The following is an 11267-nucleotide window of genomic DNA, read 5'->3' as shown; positions in this document are numbered from 1 at the left end:
AAACATCGAGGGCTTTGGCTTGGCACTGCGGACTGAAAGCCCAGCAAAAAAAAAAAAAAAAGGGAGAAAAATGAATCCCATTTCCTTTTATGAACCGCAGGGATCTGCCAGCTTGAAATGCGTCTTAGGGGACTCACAGACCAAAGCCAACAAGGACAGACCTGCCCCTGCCTCCCACCCAGGGGACAAGGGTGAAGGCAATGTCAGAAGGGGATCAAGGTGCTTTGGGGATGCTTTCCAGGAGCTTCTGACCCAGGGGACCACTCGGGATAAAGGTGCTGTGTGTGGGTGGAAACAGGAGGTGTTGCACTTGCATGGTCATGGGCAGGGGTCAGCCCAGCAATGCAGACTCTCTGGGGGGATCCATCCTGCCCCAGAGGGGTGCTTGGTGGCCTGGGGGGGTCACCAAGGGGTTGCACAGAGAGCTGGGTGGGCAAGCTGCCTCGGCAGCCCAGCATGGGAAGGTCTCGTGGAGCCACGCTTACATCTATCCATCCCTGGTACCTTCTCCAAGGCACCTTCCAGTCCTTCCTTGACATTTCTGCACTGTCCTTGGCCAACAACTTTATGATTTATCCCGGGCTGCACAGAGAAATCTCATTTGTGAGGTCTAGGGATGAGCAAGGTGTCAGGAGGTTGTGTTGGATGGAGCCTGGGGCACCCCTGACTGTGCCAAAGAGAGGCTGGACACATGGAGAGCCGGGGGGCTCTGGGTTTGGCCACCAAAGCCAGGTCCCCCCCGGCACTGATCCGGCCTCCCGCTGGGCTGGGAAGGTGTTTGCAGGGAAGGATTGCTGTCAAAAGCCAGGGAGTGACTCAGCAGCGGGATATTTCCCGCAGGAGCATCTCCAGCACCATGAATCAAAGCCACAAACAACCCACAAAGCAGCCTCCTCCCCAAGAGCTTCCCCTGCCAGGGATGGGGCAGCCCCTGGGCTGGTTCCCCCCAGGGGCAGCAGGAGATGGGGAGGCTGTGGGGGGCACGGGGAGCAAGCAGCCCCCGGCTTTGTGGGGGCATCTGGGGTGGGGGCACAGGGAAATCACCCCCCAGAATGCGATACCTGAATGAAACGCTGCAGCCAGAAGGTTTTTTTTTGCAGGAGAAAATGCAGACGAGGGTGGCAATAACATCTGGCAAACGATCCCCCTGTTATTGCTGTTTTATTTTTGTTTAATGGTTGGCGTATAAAAAAAACCCCAAGCTTCATCAAGGTTGCGGCGAAAAACCTTCTGACAATTAGAGCAAGGGCTGCTCTGAGGCTGCTGCGTGGGAGGGAGCAGGGGGGAGCCCCCAAATTCTGACTTCTCAAAGATTTTTTTCTGGGTCACGTCCCCAAGGGGGCTCTGCCCATGGCGTGGGAGATGTCATCTCCACGGGGTCCCCGTATTGGAGGACAGATAGCTCTCAGCACCCCTTAAATAGTTTATAATAGAGGTCTAAAAAAGTCCTGCTGCACAATGTTCGAGATGAGCAAGCCTGATGCGATCGCATCCAGAGTTATTATTATCTTCAGAGCTGCTGGTGATGCACCAAGGGCATGGGACTGGCTGGCTTGGGAGCAGAGCCAGGTCTGGTTTCCAGGATCTGGCCTCACCTGGGGGCTGTGTGTGGGGAACAGGAGCAGGGAAGGTCCCTGTGCCAACCCTGGGGGGACACAGGTGTCCCCAGCTGGGCAGGGGGCTCATATCATGGGGCTGATCCTCTCCCAGCCATGGTCACATCTCCAGGAGGAAAGATGCTCCATGGGCTGTTGGGGGGTGGAAGGAGGGATTTGGGGAATGGGTATTTCCACAGGAGGGATCTGCCCACCCCTCCGTGACAAGAATTTCTCCATCCATCCACCCTCTGAAGGTCTTTCTTCATCAGGGCTCAAAGTACTCCCCAAAACAGCAATCTCCATCATCTCAAGGCTCCAACCCCTCCAGCACTGCCCGTCGTGGTCCTTGGGGATCCAAATCATCCTCATGGGACCTCGCTGTGGTCCCCAGGGCTGGAAGGAGCCACTTGGTGCTGAGCACCCCTGGATGTGGTCCCTGGAGGCATCGTCTCATGGAGAGCTGGGGGGTTGTCTGCAAGCGATGGTCCCACCGTGGTGGTTGCTTTTTGCTGGTCTGGAGCCTGCAAAGGATTAGGAGAAAACAGATGGCTCCTAATTGGCAGGCCCAGCTTACTTCCTGCTCTCCAGATAAACCATTAAATTAAGGCTTAAATCTAACCTGGTGCGAGTTAGGAGGCTGCAAGTAATTATTTCAAAGCCTGGATCACGGCTCTGTTTACTGGAAAGGATGGAAATCACAAGCCCTCTCCTGTAGGGCTGAGCAGAGTGGAGGTAACGTGATGGAGATGGGACTGGTGAACTCCACAGGCTGTGACACCCAAAATTTTGAGGGAAGAGCAGGAGGTTTTGGGCTTGGTTCATGCAGACCCATGGGGACCTTCAATAGGACCACAAATAATTTTGTGGTTGCTTTGGGAAACCTGTGAGAACCCAACTATCCTAATCCACAGAGCTTCTGCAACCTCTACCCTAAATCTCCCTGGGGTTGTCTAAACCTCCTTTTTCTTGCCCTATTTCCAGGGTGCACGAAGGACAGTCAGTGCTCTTCTTCTTCCTGGCCCGACTGTGGGTGTTTTTTAGTTTCAGAAAACCCATATTCAAAAAATACAGCACAAGCTTAGATGATTTTTCCCAGGTGTTGTAGGACTGCCTGAAACTTCAGGCTCTGCTGGGCCAGGCCTTCAGCTCCTCAGGATTTCAGCTCCATACCTGCAGGGACACTACACAGCATTTGCAGGGACCCATGAGGTAGCCAGACAAAAATAAATAAAAAATAAATAAAAATGCAGCATCTCACTGAAAAACACCAATTCTTCCCCAAAGTCTGTAGGAAGTCAGGTTTGGTTGTTTGTCCAAGAACAGCCAGCGTGCTTGCAACACGGGCAAAGAGATTTCTGAAGCTTCTTCCTTTCTCAGCTTGTGCAAGAAGGGAAAATACCCTCTTTCCTCTACAAAAATAAAATATAAAATAAAATAATAAAATGAAATAAAATGAAATAAAATGAAATAAAATAAAATAAAATAAAATAAAATAAAATAAAATAAAATAAAATAAAATAATAACATAAAATAAATGCTGGAGAGCTTCAATCTATTCCTAAAATTAAATTTCAGTGCCAACTCAACCTCTGCAGGTGCCTTCTTGGCTCGTTAGCACTAAGAGCAAAGCACCAACCTCCAGGAACCAGGAGAGAGGGGAAACATCCGGAGAGCTCAGAGACCCGTGGAGCACAAGGACCCATCCTTCAGGTATTAAGGCAGCGGGTGCACCCCAAAACAAGATTATTCCTTCAAGAACTGGACCTAAAAACCTTGTCTAGTGGCTCAGCCAGAAATGAAGCCTGCCTCTGTTGAGACCCAGAATCTGTTGGGAAGCCCCTTTTGTCCCTCTTGTGTCCCCCTCACTCCCTCCCAGGTTCCAGTCCCCATCCTTCCTCCCCTTGTTCTCCCATGTGGGTTTTTCCCCAGGGCAGAGCAGAGCTTGGTTCTTGGTTTATTTATTTCTTATTTAGTATTTAAATATTAATTTAAATATTTAAATACATTATAAATTTTAATTATTATTTAAATAGTTCATTTATATTAAAATATATATTTTATATATAATATATATTATCTCATATATTATATATTTTATATATAATATAATATTATTATATATAATAATATATATATTTATTATATATATATTATATAAATAAAATATTGTATAAAATATATAATATTATAAATAAATAAATAAATAAATAAATAAATATTCATTATATATAAAATATATATATTAATTATTTTTTTTTTTCATCCTTGGCTGTTGCTTGCTGCAGCCCTGCTCACCACTCCGAACGGCGTTGGGATTGGATGTGATGGAGTCCCTTCTAGCTGGAAGGGTGGAAAATTTGGTCGCTGGGTCCATGGAGGTAGGCAGGTCCAGCAGAAAAAGGACACGGAGGCATCGCCCTGCTCAGGGAACTCCTGCCTCCGCATGGCAGGGCACAGAGAGACATTTTGGGCTCAATTAAAATGGGATCCTGCAAGGAAATATTGCTTCTGAATCTGGTCAAGGGATTTTGGTGCTGAGCTACAGCTTCACACCAATGTCCTTCCTGGTGCCTTGAGGGCAATTGCAGGGTAAAAGCTTCCAAATGAGACTTCTTTATTCTTTATTCCCCAGAAAATGACTTCTTTCCAAGCTGCTGCTGGGATCTTGTCATTCCTATCCATGCTTTTCCTGCAGGATCTTAAATCCAGGAGCTGCTGGCTCTTAAAATCTTGAAGATTTTGCAGATGGACTGCAAATGCAGCACGTGCCCAGGACAGCAGTGGCCACACCACGGTGCCTCCAAGCCCTACAAAATCCCCCCCAGACCTGCAACACAGTGCAGGAAACTGATTGCAGCAAGGGTTTTTGCTTTAAAGGGGGTTTCATTTTTTATTTTTTCCTCCCCATGCTGTGCAGATTAAAGGGAGAGAACAGGTTTGGCCCCATCAGTGGCCATCCCTCTGGAAAGAGGCTGGGAGGAGGGAAGGAGCCGTCTGTTGTGGCACTTGGGGTGAGAAACAAACTGGTGACGCTGGATGTGAGAAAAAGCTCCTGTAAAACCTCGTGAACAACCCCCACCGGGACTGCACTAACCTCTTGGTGTGAATGATGGATATTGTTAATTAAACCTTTATTTAGAGCAAACAAATCCCGACAGTGAGGGCACCTCACCTCTCTGCCTGGCTCCCCCAGCGCGGTGCCAGAGCCTCTTGGAGCCAGTGCCAAGGCTCCTGCAGCAGCAGCAGGAGGGGGAGATTTTGCCAGCCCTGTGCACCTCCGTGCTGGGGTCCTCTCTAATAATTCCTCCAAATGATTTCCATGTGAAAAAAAAAGGCTGTGCAGGAGATTTCCATCCCGCATCTCCTCCTGCTGCGGGCTGTTTCCCTCCCAGGTTTGCTGGGCACGGTGGGCAGAGGGAAAGGTCTGAGCAAGCAAGGAACACGGAGCTGAAACTGGGCAGGGTGTAGAGGTGAAAAAAGCACTGGGAGGAAACAGAGGGCACTGGAAAAGCAGCTCTGGTGTTGCTGCTCGAGCTGGGTGTTGGATCGGATGCTCTCAGGAGGTTTCTGCCAGCCCCAGCCAGCTTGTGACGGGTGCTGGGCTCACCAAGGGATGCTCCAGGGGCTTGTAAGCTCACGGCATCCCTCTGAGCTGAGTTCCTCTGCATCCAGACCCATGGGCACAGGGATGCTGCTTTGGCCTCCTCCATGGGGACTTGATGCTGGGAGCCCCTCTGCAGATTTGGGCACAGGCAACAGGGGCACAAAGAAATCTGATGGCCAACTATTAAGGGCTCATTTATTTTATTTTATTTTATTTTATTTTATTTTATTTTATTTTATTTTATTTTATTTTATTTTATTTTATTTTATTTATTTTATTTTATTATTTTATTTTATTTTATTTTATTTTATTTTATTTTATTTTATTTTATTTTATTTTATTTTATTTTATTTTATTTTATTTTATTTTATTTTTTAATCTACACACTAAATAGCAGGGACTTGTTAGTGTTGGGTTGGAGGTTGGACTCGATGATCTTGAGGTCTCTTCCAACCTAGACAATTCTGTGATTCTGTGATTCTGTGACTTGTTTGTGCATTTAGCCTGTCTCCTACCCATCTGGTGGCCAAGCACCAAGCCCATCCTGCTGTGCATCTCCTGATGTTGGGGCCACCAGCTCGGGACAACGACCTGCAGTAAAAACCTGCTCCCCATAACACAAATCAATGAATTTTAGAGACCCCAAGGTTTGGTCCTCCATCACTTTTGACAAACACCTCGCTGAGTTTCCCTGCTGCTGGGGAGTGTGGTGGATGCTTACGGGCATCGGTGCCACCAGGCGCTGGACCAGCTGTCACGGAGCCACTCGTCACCAGGCTTGGAGACCTGGAGGAGCTGTCACACACACCCAGGTGAGAAAAGAAATGGCCTGGGGAGGTGTCTGCCCTCCTCCCCACCTCGCCAATGGGAAGGAGCCAGGGCAGCACCAGGGACAGCCACGGCAGAGCTGAGGTCCCTTTAGCTGCAGGTGTTTGGGAGGATGCTGGTTATCAGTTTGTAGCACTGAGTCTATTATATCCCTGCACTAATTACCCATACTATAATATAATGGGATTTTCCACCTGTCCATACCCTTCTCTCTTTCCTCTCTCCCATTTATTTTTTCTTTTCTATATTCAATATCTGCAATCTAAGGGTGTCCGAGATGGCCCCTTGAAAAGAAACTTGCCTGAAATGGGGAATTTTCCATAGCACAAACAAATAGAGACCACAGAAAATCCATTTGCATTTGATCCTTGGATAGAAACAGCAGGAAAGTGATGAGTAAATATGAGAAGGAAGAGATGTTTTAATTTAAAAGAAAAGGCTGTTACAAAGAGGCCTGACAAGGAGTTAATCTGTTCAGAGGTAAAATCTGCAAGTGGGAGCTTCTGCAAAAAATTGGTTCAGAGCTGCAGGAAGGCAAAGCCCAGCTTCTCCCTCACCTAAAAATCATTTTAAGCTCTACAAGGCAGCCAGGTAGCTCTGCACATCTTCCTTGGATCCAAGCAAGGTGGAAATGATCCTTGTTACGTGGTCAAGCAGGTTCTCTGACTCTCTGCCTCTCGCTTGGGATGTTCCCAGGAACCACATCTCCCATGGATCTATCAAAAGCTACTTTGAGATAAGCTCCCCTAAAAGTTACTAAACCACTACTCATATTCTCACTTCGTGGGGGTTATAATGGTCATCGAGGGCTGCTTCCAGTGTTACACTGGACACAGAACGTAAACTTTTTGAGAGAATTGGGAAAAAAACGAGAGGATTTGCTTTGGTTTGCTGGTTGGGAATCCAGCTGTGTCGTCGTGATGGGGTGGCAAGGAGCTCTGCTGGAGCAACAGCAGCACAATTTTGGGAGGGATAAGGGTCTCATTGGGTCTGGAATGGCAAACACAGAGGTGTTTTTGCAGGCAGGGAGGTGTCACCTTTTATCCCCAGCCTATTTCCCATGCTGATCCATGGATGCTCTACTCCAGGGAAAGAGTTGATATATTTCTGTACATCGCCCAAGAGAGGTGATAACACTCCACACGTGGGTTCTGCAGCCCCAATAATTTCCTGGCAATCTAGAAAAGTATTGATTGTGTCAAACGGCGCATCCATGCTTCATCCCGGAGTGAAAAATTCGGTCCTGCCATGCAGTAAATTCAGCAAAGCATTCACAATTAATGCGCAGTTCCTGGCCTTGCCTCTCGGATAGCCTGCCACGGACTGATTGATAATAGGAATTTTGCTAACTGCCTTAAGAGCAAATTAAGGAGCAAGTTAAAATATCTGTGCTTTGGGCACTGAAAAACAACCTCAATGAGTAAGCTTTAAGGTCGCATTAATCTAGACGGGCCTCTCAGCTGTCCCTGCAGGATCTCCCTCTCCTTCCACCCCTCTTGTCAGCCCCACCGAAAACCAACAACATCCGTGGGCATGTGCAAGGGCAGACACAGGGCTCATTTCTCACCCCCATGGTGAGAAATTGCTAAATCCAGGTTCAGTTTATGCAGGTGGGAGGAGAGCAGAGGTGCTGCAGCTCCCCGCAGGCCAGCAGGGACCAGCACCCACCCGCAGGGCTGCGGGTGCTTTTGCCATGGCAGGGAAGATGCAATCACTGAAAAAAAAAAAAACAATAACGTGATGATGAAGGGACTGAAATGCCATTTCTTGTCTTAGCAGGTGGATGTGCACCAGGCCTCAGAGGACCAGCTAAGTGCTTGGAAAGCAAATACCAATATCAGCATTCACTAGAGAGCTCGTGATCGTGTCTTCCTCGTCATCCAGGAAAGGGATTCAGGCAGAAGTCCTGACTCAAATGGGAGAGTAGAGGCTTAGCAAACACAGTCCCTTCAGAAAACACGTCTGGGAGAGGGAAGACGTGCCACAGAGCAGGCACACAGGGTCCAAACAGCAAAGGCCAGCAGGGAAGGGGTTGTGCAAGGAGGACTTCACATCGTGTAAGACCCCACTCCCAAACCAGAAGGCTGAGGGGCTCTTGAGTCTGCCACTCTCTCCCCTCACTGCTTCTCATAGTGGTGCACTGTAAAATTAAATGGTGTTGAGCTTTACCTTGGAAGGGGAAAAGCAATTTCAGGCTGGCTGAAGCTGATGGGAGCTCAGCACCGGTGCTTGATAAGCACTGAAGACCAATTTCCCTCCTCGGTGCATGCACCAGCCAACACAAAGAGCTCGAGGGACTCAGATCTGAATTTTTATATATTTCAAAGGCTTTGTTGCTATTCTTGTTACCCTCTGAGAATGGCCACGTTCAGCTGGATGGGGACGCCGACAGAAGCTGTGTAACCCCGGCACAGTTAGATGTCTCTGCAGGAAATGCAGAAAAGGTTGTTTAAAGAACAGAGGAGCGCCGAGAAGCCTAATAGCATTGCAGAGGATGCGCAGGCGAGGGCTGTGAGAGCCCATTGAAAATCAAGTGCCATTAAGGTATGAATAAGCAACCGAGGGGAAATGAAAAAGGCCTCCGTATTACAAAGAGGGACGAGGAAGGAGGCAGCAATTCACTGTAGGGAATGGAAGTGCTGCATCAGCCGGATGGCTCCATCCACAGCCAGAGGGGCTGATCCCTGTCTACCTTGTGTTAGGGCACCTGGGAAACACGCCACCACCCCAAAATACATCTCCCAAGTGCTGTCCCTGCGGCAGCCTTGCCTTTGTATGCTGTTGGGACGGGACCCCTTGCAGAAAGGATGCCCTGGTGCCAGGGGGGAGGTTGTGCACGTCCCAGCCTGGAATTTCTGCTTGATTTTGAGCTCCATTTCTGTGCTCCAGACTGCACGTGAAGTGGTACCCAGCTGTTTTAGGTGTGTATTGTGGGAGCAGAGCAGCCCAGCAAGCACCTTCCAGTTCTGATCCAGGAGGGATGGAGCACACGTCCTGTGGGGCAATGAGGCCATCACACAGCTGGTGGGTGACCAGTCCCTGCTGATTGCATCCATGAGGCAGTCGACAGCCTCAAAGCACAGAGGTTTATGTCACCCATGATGACACCAATCTGCAAGTTAGGGTCTTGCCTTGGCCAAAGCACCCCTTTAATGCCAAATTTCCTTTGGGTGCACACAAAGCAGACACAAAGTGTAATTCTAGTCCTGACTCCTCCACCAGTTTGGAGCAAAACTGTTGGCAAGCCACCCTGAGCCAAGAATTCAGTCGCTGAGCTCAAGGGATGGATGTAAAACAAATATTCAGACACAGAGGGAGGGTAGTTGCAAATAAAGCTCTGCTTGGAGGCTCAGGAGGTACAATTTCCATTCCCAGCTCTGTCAGTGGGTACATGGTGGTCAGAGTCTGGACCCAGTTCCTAATATATAAAATGGGAATAATTCTGCTGTCATTTCTCAGCTGTCTTGAATAGACTGGAATAGTCCTTGGGGTTGGTGTCATATGAGAGCCTCATTCATCGTGTTCCCTACAGCATGCACAGTGAAAGAGGAGCACCAGGAGGACACAGCTGCATTCGAGAGATACCCAAGGGTCACCTTTGTGCTAAGATCCCCATATAAAAGTACAGCACTGCAAATTTGGTGGCATTGAGTTAAGCTTGGTTGTGGTCCATCTCCTTCTGTCTTTTGCTGAATTATCCCCATCCATCCTACCCCTGCTTTGTGCTGGCCACCTTCTCGGTGATTGCTGCTCTTTGTGAGGACTCTGACAACAGACAATGAGGGTGAGGAGAGGGTTTGTGGACTGAAGGAGAGGCGCAAAGTGTGATGGTGATGGGTCTCAGGGGAGGAGAGCCAGAAGTGCCACGGGTGATGGATGGCTGCGATGCCAGGGGCACGCCTGGATGTGCCTCCTCCTGCTGCAGGCAGCTGGGGTTACACAAGGCAGGAATAACGAAGGGGAGGAAGAAGCAGATAAGTGGATTGAAAGGATTTACAGCTCCTGCACAAGGACAGGGGGCAAACTCTTTGGGGCCACAAGGGAAAAGGCAGGGATGATTCCACTTGGGTTCGTGGCTGCGTTGTGGGAAGGTGACCCAGCTGCCAGGCACAGCAGGGTTAAACAAATTCCCTTACTGCTCGCTGGCTGCTGTCATAGAAATGTGATTTACGCGGGGGAAAGCCATATTTTTACAGCCTTACATAACGCTGTGACATGCTGGACCTTCAGTATTCCCCTGGCAAAACGCTGGGTGAATGCCACTGCTGCTAAAATCTAACGACCTCTCCGGAAAGCAAGGGGCAGTCGTATAGCTGTCACTTGGAGCAAGATTTAAGGGGCTTCACCCAGGCAGCAGAAAACCTAACGCAGACCACAACATATTGAAAAATAAATGTCCCGTGTCCCCAGGAATGCCCGGTGCCACCGGCTGACAGACAACGTGGTGCAGCAAGGAACAGCTGAGAAGAGTGCTTCGACCTGGAAAAAAAAAAAAAAAAAAGTGAATAAAATTGATAAATGCCTCGTGTGCATGTGGAGAGATTCAGAGCATGCCCCCGGTCCTAGGGAAGTTATTTGTAAGCAGCCTTGAGCTGCTCAATGAATTTCCCTACATTATCTGTCGGGGAAGTGCAGGGGAGCTGACTGCAGCTTTGTCATCTTTGCTTGTGACATAGGATTATTGCCAAATTATTTCTTGTTCTGTTGACGGCTCTGTCAGAGCTTTGCAAATGATCGCCAACGCAAGGTTGGAAGATGCTTTCAGCGAACCCTGGTTCCTCCTTGGTTAATTGCCAGGAGGGGGATACAGAAGGGACAGCCACGGAGCAGAGGGGATTACTGATTATGGACCTGAGCAAAGAGCACAGCAATTATTATTTTTTTTTATTTCTGTGCAGTTTCATTCCTGAGACTGATGCACTGGGGACTGTTTAAGGATTTTGTGCAGGATGCAAAGATTAACAGCGCAGCAAAACAGAAGGAGGCTTGAAAGTGTCTTTGGAATGGATCTGCCCATCTCCATTGCTTGGAAGTGCTCATGTACGCAGTCCCCAAATAATTTGTTGCAAGACTTTGACCTCTCCTCCAAGTGAAAGGCTGATGGGGCCCCTCGCCGTGAGTTGTGCTGTTTTTGGGGAGGAACAAGGGATGCTCACCACAGCTGAGCTCGCATCTCTTTGTGAGAGCCTTGTCCCCTTGGTTCTGCTCTGCTCGAGTCCGCAGCCGTCATTAATCAC

The sequence above is a fragment of the Aythya ferina genome (genome assembly GCF_964211825.1).
Source record: "Aythya ferina genome assembly, chromosome: 1".
In the NCBI taxonomy this organism is placed as follows: Eukaryota; Metazoa; Chordata; class Aves; order Anseriformes; family Anatidae; genus Aythya; species Aythya ferina.
Note: the sequence above shows the minus strand (reverse complement) of the source record.